The 12993-nt window shown below is 37.2% G+C and overlaps 1 long non-coding RNA gene across 1 annotated transcript; it reads left to right on the top strand.

Moving 5' to 3' along the window:
- Positions 1-4559: 4559 nt before the first annotated feature.
- On the top strand, positions 4560-7631 carry LOC135730148 (uncharacterized). Its single transcript, XR_012337899.1, has 3 exons — positions 4560-4796; positions 4885-5153; positions 7524-7631. It is a non-coding gene; the product is annotated as an uncharacterized lncRNA (long non-coding RNA).
- Positions 7632-12993: the final 5362 nt, after the last annotated feature.

Below are 12993 nucleotides of genomic sequence, written 5' to 3'. Positions count from 1 at the left end.
TAGAATTGACACACGAAGAACGCTGCGGTCCGATTCAGAATTTACACTTTTAAGGGCATTTATCTACCCTGCTGCCAATAACATGCAAATAAAGATGTTCTGATGGATAAAACAAGAAGACAATAAACTTAATTAGGATTATATATGGTATATCTGTGTTGTTCCGGTCATGTTGGGTATTTTCATAATGCAGTATATTTATTTACTATAATGCAACACTTTAGCACTGTGCAGAATACCAAAAAGAAAGCGTGTATTATCTGTTTCATTTTGCGATCTGAAGCCACATCAGCTCAAAACACTTGATCTGCTATAAAGTTAGTTTGGAGCAAAAATATTAATCCCACTATTTGTCGTGTTTTGATGGTGTGCTAAACTAACAAAGTGGTGAGTTTTAGCTATGAAAAATAGGTTTTAGGAATAATTTCAAATGGTTAAGCTTATTGTTTCTTTTTTTGTAAGTGAGACATTTAATCAAAGAAATAAGCAATTAAAAAACTGTGATAGACCGGTTAACTTGCTGATTTAATGATAGCTAACACTTTTATACATATACACATAAGTCCTCAAAACTTCTTTATCGAAATTCTTGCAAAAGTAAATAATATTTTCCTAACTTGCCTATTTTAGTTTGATGTGTTATTCATTTGTTACAACATTATTTAAATAATGCCAAGGAAAGAAAGAAACAAACACCAAAGTAATGAATACATTTGATTGTTATTTGACGTAAAAAAAATTATGCCCTTTTAAGTCCGTCAGCCCCTGCCCCTGAGGAGGTCTGTGCACGCCACTGACGAGGACCCATGAGGTCTCGCAAATTCACGTGATGATCACGTGATACCTAGTTCTGTCTCTGCCCATTATGCCATTGAATTATGACGTTTTAACAAACCAGCCCAGATCACAACACGACATCTCACGTAGACAGAGCAGTACATCAAATCCATCCAAAATTAAAAAAAATAAGAAGGCTGCTAAAACATTTATTTATGCTCCATCTTTAATGTATTTATTTGAAACTCCCCCTGGCTCTGTTCCTGTCTATTATTTGTTGTTTCTGTATTAATGACTTTATTTGTGTGTGTTTGTAATGTTTGTATTGCAAAGATTTAATAAAAAACACGAGTTCTAGCGAATTCAGGTATGATCACGCGATAAAGTCATGGCTCCGCTGTCCGGCATCCGTCAAAAATAGAAGCTCTGTGTATTTGTGCCGGAGGGCTGCGGATGGCCGGAGCTGTGACGGATTCGGAGGGCAAGTCAGTGGAAATACACACATTGACTTGAATGAAAACCGATTGACTCTGCCGCCGTTCCGCAACGGATCCCCAGCCGTTCCGCAGTCGGTGGAAATCCGGGGTGACAAACTCGGGTAAACATATCTGCAGATACCTGTCAGCTACTGTACTTTTAATCCAGAGGTGCCCAAAGTTGGCCCACAATAGACCTTTAATTTGGCCCATCATGCAACGTGAGATAAGGAAAAAGAAAACAAAAGTCATTGATGCAGATGTTCATATTTTTTATGAAACATTTTCTAAAATGTATCATTTTTTGTTGTATTTTTACATTACAAAAATGTAAATAAAAATTTAATGCAAGGGATTAAAGTGATTTTTTTATGTTTCATGCATACTTGAAGGTGTATAAAATGCATCATGAAACTTAATGAACTCGGGTACTATAGGCTAAAAATGAAGAGGTTGCGGAAGTGGCACACAGAGAAAAGGATATTTAAAATTGATTGGCAAAACAATTTCTTTTTTCTACAAAAAGCCTTTGAAAATAAAACTGCATTAGTTATGCATAAACAGAGTAATGTTTGCTTATTTATTTTTCAAACAAATTAGCGTCGCACACCTGAAGTAGATAGGTGCTCAGGATATGAAGACACAAAGTCTCGTAACATACACAAAAGGCAATTCCCGCACACTATCTGCTTGCTGAAAAAGTTTTTAATAATCGTTGCGTTGCAACGTTTCGATCTTACGATCTTCCTCAGGCTTATTTATTTTTAAAATATTAGAAAATTATAAATTAGGGGTTATCAGGGCAACTTTAATTTTAATATAACACAACAACATTTACTTTTGGCCCACGGCCCTCAGTCAGGTTTGGCCCTTGTAAGGAAAATGTTTGGGCACCAATCAATGTTCTAGTCTATCTGAGGAGGTAACTTTTAGCATATGATAATGCATGCTTGTACAAAGTCAGTCCACATATTATAATGTTTGTCTTCAATCAATCAATTTAAACAAAAGAGATGGGGACTTTATAATACAATAAGGGTCAATATATCACAGTGAAAAAAGACATACATGTATTTTTACTTTAACATGAACTAATGCTGATTTAAGGCATATACTGTACTAATCATAAACTATTGAAGAGTCATCATTAACTACATGACATGTTTTTCATTGTTAGTTAATGCATTCATTTACAATAAATTAATTTGAGTTCATGTTGAAGTTAAGTAAGTCAGGCTACATGTCTTAACTCAGCATTCAAAATAACTTAACATGTTTGTTAACTAAACATGTTTTGTCAACGTAATAAACTTTATAAATTTATATTTTTTATTAATGATCAAGTATAAAGAACAATGCATTGTGTGAAAACGCCGATTATAAAAAAAATATAAAGTGCGAGCAGAGGATCAAACTTGGGTTGGAATGATGTAGTGCATCCAATGCATCTTGGAAATCGTAGTCATATTACATCTACAGCAGTAACAACGCCAAAGAAAAGGACTACATTTCCCAGAATGCACCTGCACCCACTCATCTGCCCCCACCCTTCAGGTGCGACCGCTTTACCTATGGGCTTAACGGGAAAATTCAAAATCGCGAACCGTTACTGCCTGGACTACTCGGTCTCTTTGTTTGTTTGCTCATCATTAGTAAGGTAAGTTTGATTTAATTCATTTGTCTGCATCGCGCTGATCGGTTGCCTATTTGTTCATATTATGTTATTTACTATGATTCGTTTTTGTCTTTATACTAGAACTGTTTGAATTTAAAGCACAAACAGTAAAACATTAAAGGTATACTTGGTACACAGCGGTAAACATGAGGTTAAAAATACGCGAAGTAACATTCAAACCGGGCTGTTAAAAGAATGTTTAAATTTTTAAAAACAAATCTTTAAAGAAGCCAAGATGAGACGTTCTTTGCTTAAAACAAACAAAGCAACAGTAACTTGTGTGTTTGGAAATGTTAGCAGCTAGCAAGTGTCGCTATTTTAAATGATACAGACAAACTTTTGTTGTTTAAAAGCTCATTGCTTTGGTTCTGGTAGATGCTGCTTATTTTTCAAGACTGTTTTAATAGCTTTATATTGATTTGTAACAAAGCCGGCTTCACTTTGAGAGAACCTAGATGCTAATTGTAAAGAAGCTTGGAGTCATAATATATTTTAACGTTATATGTAGGTTTGTGACAAAAAAATTTAAATACTAGAAAATTCATATATAGTTATAACCATATGATAGATAATAAAAATAACTTTAACATGGTTTTTAAATTATTAAAAGTGGATAATTATTAAGAAAGTTATGGAATTTTTTAATTTGAAAATTAGGGGGCATTTTTGTACCAAATTAAAACGATAAAACTATGAAAAACTGTGACCTCTTCCGCTTGACCAAACACTTTAAAATATCATAACTTCCTCATTTCTTGGTCTATTTGCATAATTCAAACATCACATTGTAGGTAATTAAAAGCCCAACAAGATTAAGATGACATATTTTTAAAAGATATATATAAACATTTTATTATTTTTGATTAACCACTAATTAATGAAACCCAGAGCATCAATCCACGCATATCTTTCCATATGAAATCAAAGCCTTCTCAAATAAAAGCTATATTTTTATATATTAAAGAAACATTTAATTGTTTCTTTAATATTTCTTAATTGAATAATAATGCTGGCGAGCTATTTAAATAGTCAGATATTATTAATACATTAATTGATGATTATGTTATTCATCATTAATAAATCAATAAATGCATGCATGTTGCATGCATGTATTTATTTATATGTTTGACAAAATTATGCCAATAATGTAATCTAGATATTCTAATCCTTCGTTCTGTATGATTATTTTGAAAAATACTGCACGGATTGATGAAAACGGAGAAGTTTTGGAAGCCAATATGATTGAATGGGCGATTCTGCTTTTGACAACAACGTCACTTGCGGATCGTAAAAAACAAATGCGAATGTTACAATCAATCCCAAACTTCACCTAATTCAAGTTAAATGTTTATTCTATCAAAAGTATTTGGTTTGAAACAAAAAAATACTCGCCTTCATAGAGGATTTTGATGCCAAACACGAGAGAAAATTAGCTTTGCTTATAACTTTCTTCTTACGACAGCGAACTTGGAAATTCAAACGTGAGAATCAACGTGAGGAAGTAATTTATGTCACTAGTATATGGGCTTTAGAGGTATTCACAAAGCAAAGATATGACAGATTTCCTAAGTCACCAACGCGTCTGCGCTGAATGGCTCTCCTGATTTTGCCAAGTGGTTGATGTCCTCAGGCCAACATTATGTTGACCCTGGGACAACATTTCAATCGAGCGCGCTGAATACCTGCTGGGAACACAGCCGTGGGAACAAAGCGCTTGTGCGTATTACGTCATTTTGTCACATACCTATTATATGTTTGCTGTTCTTCATCTTTTTAAATATGAAGTCTATCCATGTTTGTGTTTACAGAGGTCATGTACACTGTGGTCAACTTTGTGGACGCTGAAGAGGTTTCTGGGTAAAGATGATGTAAGTTTATTCATTCAATTTTAAAAATCAAATAGTAAACAGATGTGTTATGATGTTTGTGATTTAGATTTTTAATTGTGTTTGACAGAGAAATATAATGAAGTAACAGTGGAAGCTAAAACATCAGACTGATCCAGTCACTGAAGAAATTGATGTCACTGCAATCTGGACAAAATGATGTAAGTTTAATAATGAAATTATTAAATCAAAGAGGTTAAATAGTAAATAGATGTGTTATGATGTATGTGATTCTATTTTTTTATTCTGTGTTTGATAGACAACTATAAAGAAGTAGCCTACTGTAATGAAGCTGCAGAACAACACAGAGACTCTGAGGACATCAACACAGAAAATGAAGTAAGAAGATGTGCATTATGAAGTTCTTTGATCATATATTGTTGTATCTTTGTACAGTTTAATGTAAACTTTCCAAAATGTACAACTTTATGTCATTTGATTTGTTGTGTGTGTGTGTGTGTGTGTGTGTGTGTGTGTGTGTGTGTGTGTGTGTGTATGTGTATTAGTATTATGTTAATAGTTAATAGTAGTGATGGAAATTTTCGTTCATTTAGGTGACTCGTTCATTTTCAGTTCGTTCACCAAAATGATTCGTTCAGACTCGTTCACTGATTCGTTCAGTGACCATTTCTTAATTTTACAAAAATACGCCAATAGGTGGCGAAGATGTGTGTCATTATGTGTTATAAGACAATGAATGACTTTTTGCAAAAACTCATGCGTTTTTAATAAAGCTCAAATTGTGAAATACTAAGCATAATTTTATCAAGTTACCGAATATATTAAGACACACGTACATTCATAGTACATCTAATCTGGATTTGTTGTAAATAAAGACTCCCGTGCATGCCTCCTCTGGTTCAGTCAGTCATCAGATCCTCGTTCACGAATCATATAATTTCGGTCATGTCGTTCAAGACTTCGTTCAGACGCAGATGACTGATTTAAGTTCGGTGAAAGGGTGGATTAAACTATATAGACATATAAAACTATATTAAACAGAAATACCAATTTTTTCAACAGTAATTACCTTGCTTATCATTTGTATTAAGGTAAATAGTCCGCCTAAACATGGTTACTATAACTTTATTAAAATAAAACCACATGATTCTTTCACAAGATTGTTTACGTTGCACTCGCTATCTATACGATCTCTCTCATTCATTAGGTTGTAACCTGTACCAGTCATTCAGTTTGTTTAAGAACGCGATCTCTCTATCTCTCTCTCGTTCGTTCAGACTCAAAACAGCGGCTCGGTCAGTGAAGGGCGTATTCATTCAGTACGTTGAGCCAATCATATGCTCGGCCACAGCTTATACTCGATTGCCATTGGCTCGTAGTTTTGTCACTCTTTGAAGGCGGAAAGAAAGCCGCGCATCATTTGTCCGTGCTCCTCAAGAAGGGAGGGAAATTTCAGTGAACGAGAAATATGAGTCAATGGATGGCGTGAACGAGAACGATTCGTTCACATAAAAGATTCGTTCAAAAAGAACGATTCGTTCACGAACGTAACATCAGTAGTTAATAGTCTGTCCAGATAAGGGTGCATCAACATTACCTTTGCTGATGTTTTACAATGTAAAAACAGTTAACTTAACTCAAACCATTTAAGGAAATCGGTTGCCTTAAACCATTAAGTTTTAAAAAACATACATTTGAGTACTGTGAACTTAAGTCTTGTGCAATTATGCACTTATATTTAGGTAGTGTGAACTTAAATATAAGTGCATAACTGCATGTGACTCAATTTGTTTAAGTTCACAGTACTCAAATCTATGTGTTTTAAAACTTGAATGGTTTAATGCAACCGGTTTTCTTAAATGTGAGAAATTACAGTGAGAAATGTTTGAATAATTCCAAGGCAGAGCTCTGCAATTGAATATACACTGCAAAAAAATCACTTTCTAACTTAGGATTTTTATCTTGTTTTCAGTAGAAAAACTAAATATTCTTAAATCAAGATGTATTTTCTTGATAAGCAAAATTACCTAAGAAAATATGTCTAGTTTTTAGACAAAACATATACAATTTAAGTAAATTTGTGCCTAAACAAGCAAAAATATCTAACAATGGGGTGATAAAATTGTGCTTAAGTAAGTTTTTAAAGGGGCAATCAGTAGGATGTACCCCCATCTAATGGTGGCATTGTATTTTGCATTCAAACGAACAGTGCTTACTAGGCTCCTCCCCTTTCCAAATGCTTGTTGCAACTACGGTAGCTGTTATGTAATCGCTGATCTCCTTGTCCGTTGCAGCTGGTTCACGTGATCTGAATGGAAACGCATTGGTAGGCAAATGCTTTTTGTCCCTCTCTGCTATTAGTTTATCAATATGGCGGAACGATATGGATGCCTCCTTGGTCTTACCCGTTCAATGTAAGTAAAGAGAAGAAATTGTAAGCTTACAAAGAAAAGTCAGATCACTGGCAGAGGTCATTTGACACCAACGAGGACATATTTATAAATAAAGACATTGATTTTGATTTAAAAAAAAAAAACACTTAAATACCTACTTATTGCCCCTTTAAGAAAAAAGAAAACTTAAAAATTTTTCTCACACCATTGGCAGATTTTTTGCTTGTTTTAAGCACAAATTCACTTAAAGTGTGTGTGTGTGTGTGTGTGTGTGTGTGTGTGTGTGTGTGTGTGTGTATCTGTATGTGTATTAGTATTATGCCATATACTTGTATGTACTTTTATATTTCCAAAGGGCTCCAAAGAGATGTCTGTCCAGATGAGGGTGCATCAACGTTACCTTTGCTGACAAGTATATGCTTTACAATGTAAAAACAGTTAACTTAACTCAAACCATTTAAGGAAATCGGTTGCCTTAAACCATTAAGTTTTAAAAAACATACATTTGAGTACTGTGAACTTAAGTCTTGTGCAATTATGCACTAAATATTTAGGTAGTGTGAACTTAAATATAAGTGCATAACTGCATGTGACTCAATTTGTTTAAGTTCACAGTACTCAAATCTATGTGTTTTAAAACTTAAATGGTTTAATGCAACCGGTTTTCTTAAATGTGAGAAATTACAGTGTTACAATGAGAAATGTTTGAATAGTTCCAAGACAGAGCTCTGCAATTGAATCTACACTGCAAAAAATCACTTTCTAACTTAGGATTTTTATCTTGTTTTTAGTAGAAAAACTAAAAATTCTTAAATCAAGATGTATTTTCTTGATTAGCAAAATTACCTAAGAAAATATGTCTAGTTTTTAGACAAAAATATACAATTTAAGTGAATTTGTGCCTAAACGAGCAAAAATATCTAACAATGGGGTGAGAAAATTGTGCTTTTTGTGTAAGTTTTTAAGAAAAAAGAGAACACCATTGGCAGATTTTTTTTGCTTGTTTTAAGCACAAATTCACTTAATGTGTGTGTGTGCGCGTGTGTGTATATTTATTTATTTATTTATTTATTTTGTCTAAAACTAGACTTATTTTCTTAGGTAATTTTGTTCATCAAGAAAAAGCATTTTAATTTAAATAATATTTCTACTGAAAACAAGACAAAAATACTAAGAAAGTCATTTTTTTGCAGTGTAGGACTGATTTCTTAAAGCAAGATCAATATAGTTGTTGTTCATTTTATTTAGATATTTACTACATTACAGTGGCAGCTGGTGACTTCTTTTTTTGTGAGCACTCGATGCGAAGTTTGTCACAACATGTATACAGCCCGTCATTTGTGTGGTTCCCAATTTCAAAATGTGTGTTCTGTGTGTCGACTGCGTGTATGTGCATCACGTGTTTTGACTAAACACGTGATGCACGTGATTTTCATGAAGCAACAAACACATTTTAAAAACACAAGCAACACACAGGACACTCCGAACACTTATTTTGAATTTGCAACCCTCAGATGAGCAGAAAAAAGTGTAACCAATCAAATCATCTCAACTGGAAAGTTTTAAAGTTGTGTCCCAATAGTTGTCAGAGTTTTGGGAGGGGGTTTTAAAAGCAACCAATCAGTGTTGAGATTAAACACCAATGTGGACACTAGAATTGTGCAAAGGTGTGAAATCCCAGTACCTCTATAGGTGTGAAAATGTCCCCTGACAAAATCTTCAATGGGATTATTTGCCATGGCAACAAATGGCTGCATATACCACAGGAATATCCCCTCAGCAAGATACATCCCAATTGGTATCATTACGGGAGTTTGCTAACTTGGTGGAATTAGAAGTTTACCCTCAGTGGAACTAGTAGATACTTCCGAAAATCAGTGGTGTTTACAGGAGTTTCCAAGTACGGATACACCTCTTTTCATGCAGTCTTTGTTCATTGTTCCTCGCGAGTTCGTGTTGTGTTTGCCTTATATCCTGTCTTGTCGTGTTCGCTGTTTGTGGATTATTCATATTTTTTTTACTTTTTATCCTTTATTGTTTTTTCGCCTGTTCTGTCTGCTGCCTCTGCTCTGCCATATCTTAATAGGATAACAGAACCTCCGCTCTGGATTCCTGATCTTCCTCCATCTGCCCTGCCGCTGTCCAGCAGAACATTGTTCTGGTGGTGACCGCTATCCAGCAGCCCTGAGTTCTGAGTATGCCCGCCGTCCAGCAGCACTGAGACGGGTCTGACCGCTGCCCAGCTGTTTCTGTCGGCCTTAATTGCAGATTGCAGTCCTGAGTTTTGGATATACCCGCTGCCCAGCAGCACTGTGACGGGTCGTTACTGCTGCCCAGCTATCTGTGTCGGCCTTAATTGCCGATTGGTCTCCTCATCTCTCCCCGACCCTGTTGGGTGGTTTTCTACGTCTAGGACGGCGGTTGTGATCTCCAGTGTTTGCTATTGACTTTATCTCTCCCTGGCTCAGCTCAGTGGTTTTCTCTGTCCCTTATTTAAGCCTTTATTAAAAATTTTGTTTCATCTGCAACTGGAGCCTTGCCTCTGTGTATTTTATATACATTTCCTGACATAATATAAAGGTTAATAATATTCAGAGAAACAGATACATCTATAAATCTAAATCTTATGCCGAAACTGTTGAAGGGAAACACGAACGACTGCTTCATGCTGTCAATCACTGATTGTTTTTTTGTTTTTTTATCGTAAAACTTTTTTGCCATGGGCTTTGTAAGGGACCAAGCAGCCAGAGGCAAAAAGAACACAAGTTTTCCAAACAAAGAAGGTTTATTCAAGGTCAAACCCAAAAAAATTGCTAATTAAATTTGAATAAAGAAATCCAAATCTGTGCTAACATAAACTAAACAAACTTAACACAAGAGTTCTAACCTGAACAAAAAACCCATTCAAATGACACATGAGGGAACTTATATACACACCGGACTAGTCCATTAGACACACACAGGGGATAACACAAAACACAATTTAAATAAATCCATTTTACAAAAAATGTAAACCAATCAAATATGTTAAATAACACAATTCAAAATACGTTATCAAAATAAACCATTATCCAATATACAAATTATATCAGACAAAATCAACAAATCATCCTACTTCCCCCCAGCTAATTTCCAACATGGAATACACCAGGAACCTAAAAGATGGTCTTTTGGCGCTTTTCCATTGCATAGTACCCCACGGTTTGGTTTGGTTTAGTTTGGGTCGGGTCAGCTTACTTTTGGGAGCTTTTCCATTGGGTGCAGTACGTAGTACCCGATACTTTTTTCGTACCACCTTGGTTGGGGTTCCAAGCGACCCGAGCTGATACCAAACGTGACGCGAAAACACTGTAGGTCACTGATTGGTCTGAGAGCGTCATCGCTATAATGTAAATATTAGCTTTAGCTTACTGCTAGCTTGCGCTGTCTCAAGCAAACATGTTGTTATCTGTGTTCTGCTATAAGCTTCCAAACACCCTTTTAGCGATGAAAAACATCCACAGGTTGAGAATCCGTGACACCATAACAGTTTTTTCCAGACTTGCAGTTTGTGGCGCCACATTCGCGACGTGCACGTCCGCATTATATATGCTTAAATGCAACTTGAATGAGGCTCAGCGGAGCGCCGTCGACTGATGCCACGGGTCGGGTGTTTGAACAGAAACTGTCATGTGAGACAGAGGTAGTTATAAACGCGATGTGCAAACATCTATTTGTGGTGGCTGTTTGGAAGTTTCTCCTCTGTCCAATTGCCACGCCCACTTTGCTTTTCAGTTCCCCATGCAGCTCACCACACCTGTAATTAATTGGCCTCAATCAGCCACAGGCTTTATCAGACAGCACCTGTGCACAGCCCCTGCCCGTTCATGCTACATGGAGGATTTTTGTGTGGTGCTGCTGAAAGATTGTGTGCCTTGTGTGCGTTATTGAGTTATGTAAGTTTCCTATGTTAAGTTAATTATGAGAAAGTGAGCATTAATCTTTCATTACTTTCAGTTTGTCTGTTTAAATGTTGATTAAACGGTTTAATTTGGTTTATTCATGTGACTTTCTGTTGTAATTGTAAGATTATGCATTTGAGTATTTATAGGTTAATTATGGGGCTGACAATATTTCTGTATTGACTTTGTTTGTAGCTAATTTCTGAATTCTGAGTTCTTGTACATATGTTTGATTTCCTTCAGTTGTATTGTGGCCTTATGTAATTAATTGTATTCTATATCCTTTGTCTCTTAGAAACCACACACGCATACAAATACTTGCCTAATAAATAAAACACTCTGTAATTAAAGTGACTGGACTGGATTGTTCTTACCGACACCGCCACTGGTCTCAAGCCAGCCACCTACCATCCCTCTTAAACCTCCTTTTCATGGTCCTTTGAGCCGGATCATTGACGATCAGTGGAAATGTCCAGTCACTCCCTGCCTTCCTTATTTCAGCGTCCTCACCGCCAAGCCTCGCGTCCTGCACGCTATGATGACTACGTCATGGAATATGATCAGCGGCCACAACATACTACTGAATTACCAGAGCCACCACCGCTTCACTCTGCAGACATTTGTGGTGTTGGACCTCAGTACCAATTACAGTCCGAGTCTGAGGAGGACCAAGAGCCACCTTAACTATCCAGTGAGGAGGATGAAGAGGAAGAGCTGGAACCACTGGCAGAGCCAGCAATGAACCCTCGCTCACCTGTCCCTTCTGGAAGAGCCCTAGCCCCTGAGTACCCACATGTCCCTCATTTAGCCCCAATTCCTGACTGTCAAACTGAGCTCTTACAGCAGTTACTAGAAGAAGTAAAGAATCAAGGTAGACTAATCCACCGCTGCATGCTAGACCAAGGCCACTCTTTGCTGTCTCGTTCAGTACCATTCCCTGAAACCTTTGGCCCTCCGTTAGTAGCATCACAAGCCCAGCATGCTGCAATGCCACCCCAGGCTACCACTCGTGACACTAAGCCCTTTACTGCTCCACCTCGGCAGCAGCTTCCTTATCCACCTCCTATAAGCCATGCCCCTGCCAGTCAGCCCTTAGTTCAGTACTGGCAGCACAAGATTCCTTCTGACAATAGTCAGTTCCCTGTCACGGCTCAAGTCCCAGTCTCGCGTAACCCTTTGCTCCCAGCCTACATGTCGTCATCTCAAATTCAGCCTAGAGCTATGGCCCACTCTGCCCAGCCAGCGTACCAGCCCCAAAATGTGCAGCCTCACCATCATACTTCTGCAGCCTCACCAAGCCATTTAGCCCCCCCTTTAGGCCGACTGCACCCATATAGTAAGATAGAAGGTCCCTCATTCCCTGATCTTACTAGAGAAGATGAAAGCCAATATATGATGTTAAAGATGGCCCTATCCAACCTGTTAGACCCAGGAGAGTCAGAGCAGTATAAATATCACATCTTACTGGATCACTTAAAGGTAGATCAGGCAAAGCGGCTTGCCTTAGCTTATGTTTATGCTCCAGATCCTTACACTCAAGCTATGCGGGCCCTAGATGAGCGTTATGGCCAACCCAGACAGCTTGCTCTCAGAGAGCTCCGGGCTATAATGGAGATGCCTGCTATCCGTATAGGTGATGGTAGAGGCCTAGATCAGTTTTCCCTTAGAGTACAAGCCTTAGTGGGTCTCCTCCAGTCCATGGGTCCCGAAGGTCACTCTGAGCTTACCTGTGGCTCACATGCCGAACGTCTACTAGAGAAACTACCCAGTGAGCACTTTGTCAGTTTAAGAGAAGCATGAGTTTGAGTAGACCAGGTCTCCTATGCTATAACCTCCTAGATTTTTCCTCCTGGTTGCAACAGGAAACCCGTTGCCAGCCCAGAA

This window comes from Paramisgurnus dabryanus, chromosome 11 (genome assembly GCF_030506205.2).
Source record: "Paramisgurnus dabryanus chromosome 11, PD_genome_1.1, whole genome shotgun sequence".
Lineage (NCBI taxonomy): Eukaryota > Metazoa > Chordata > Actinopteri > Cypriniformes > Cobitidae > Paramisgurnus > Paramisgurnus dabryanus.
This window is presented reverse-complemented; position numbering and strand designations above follow the sequence as displayed.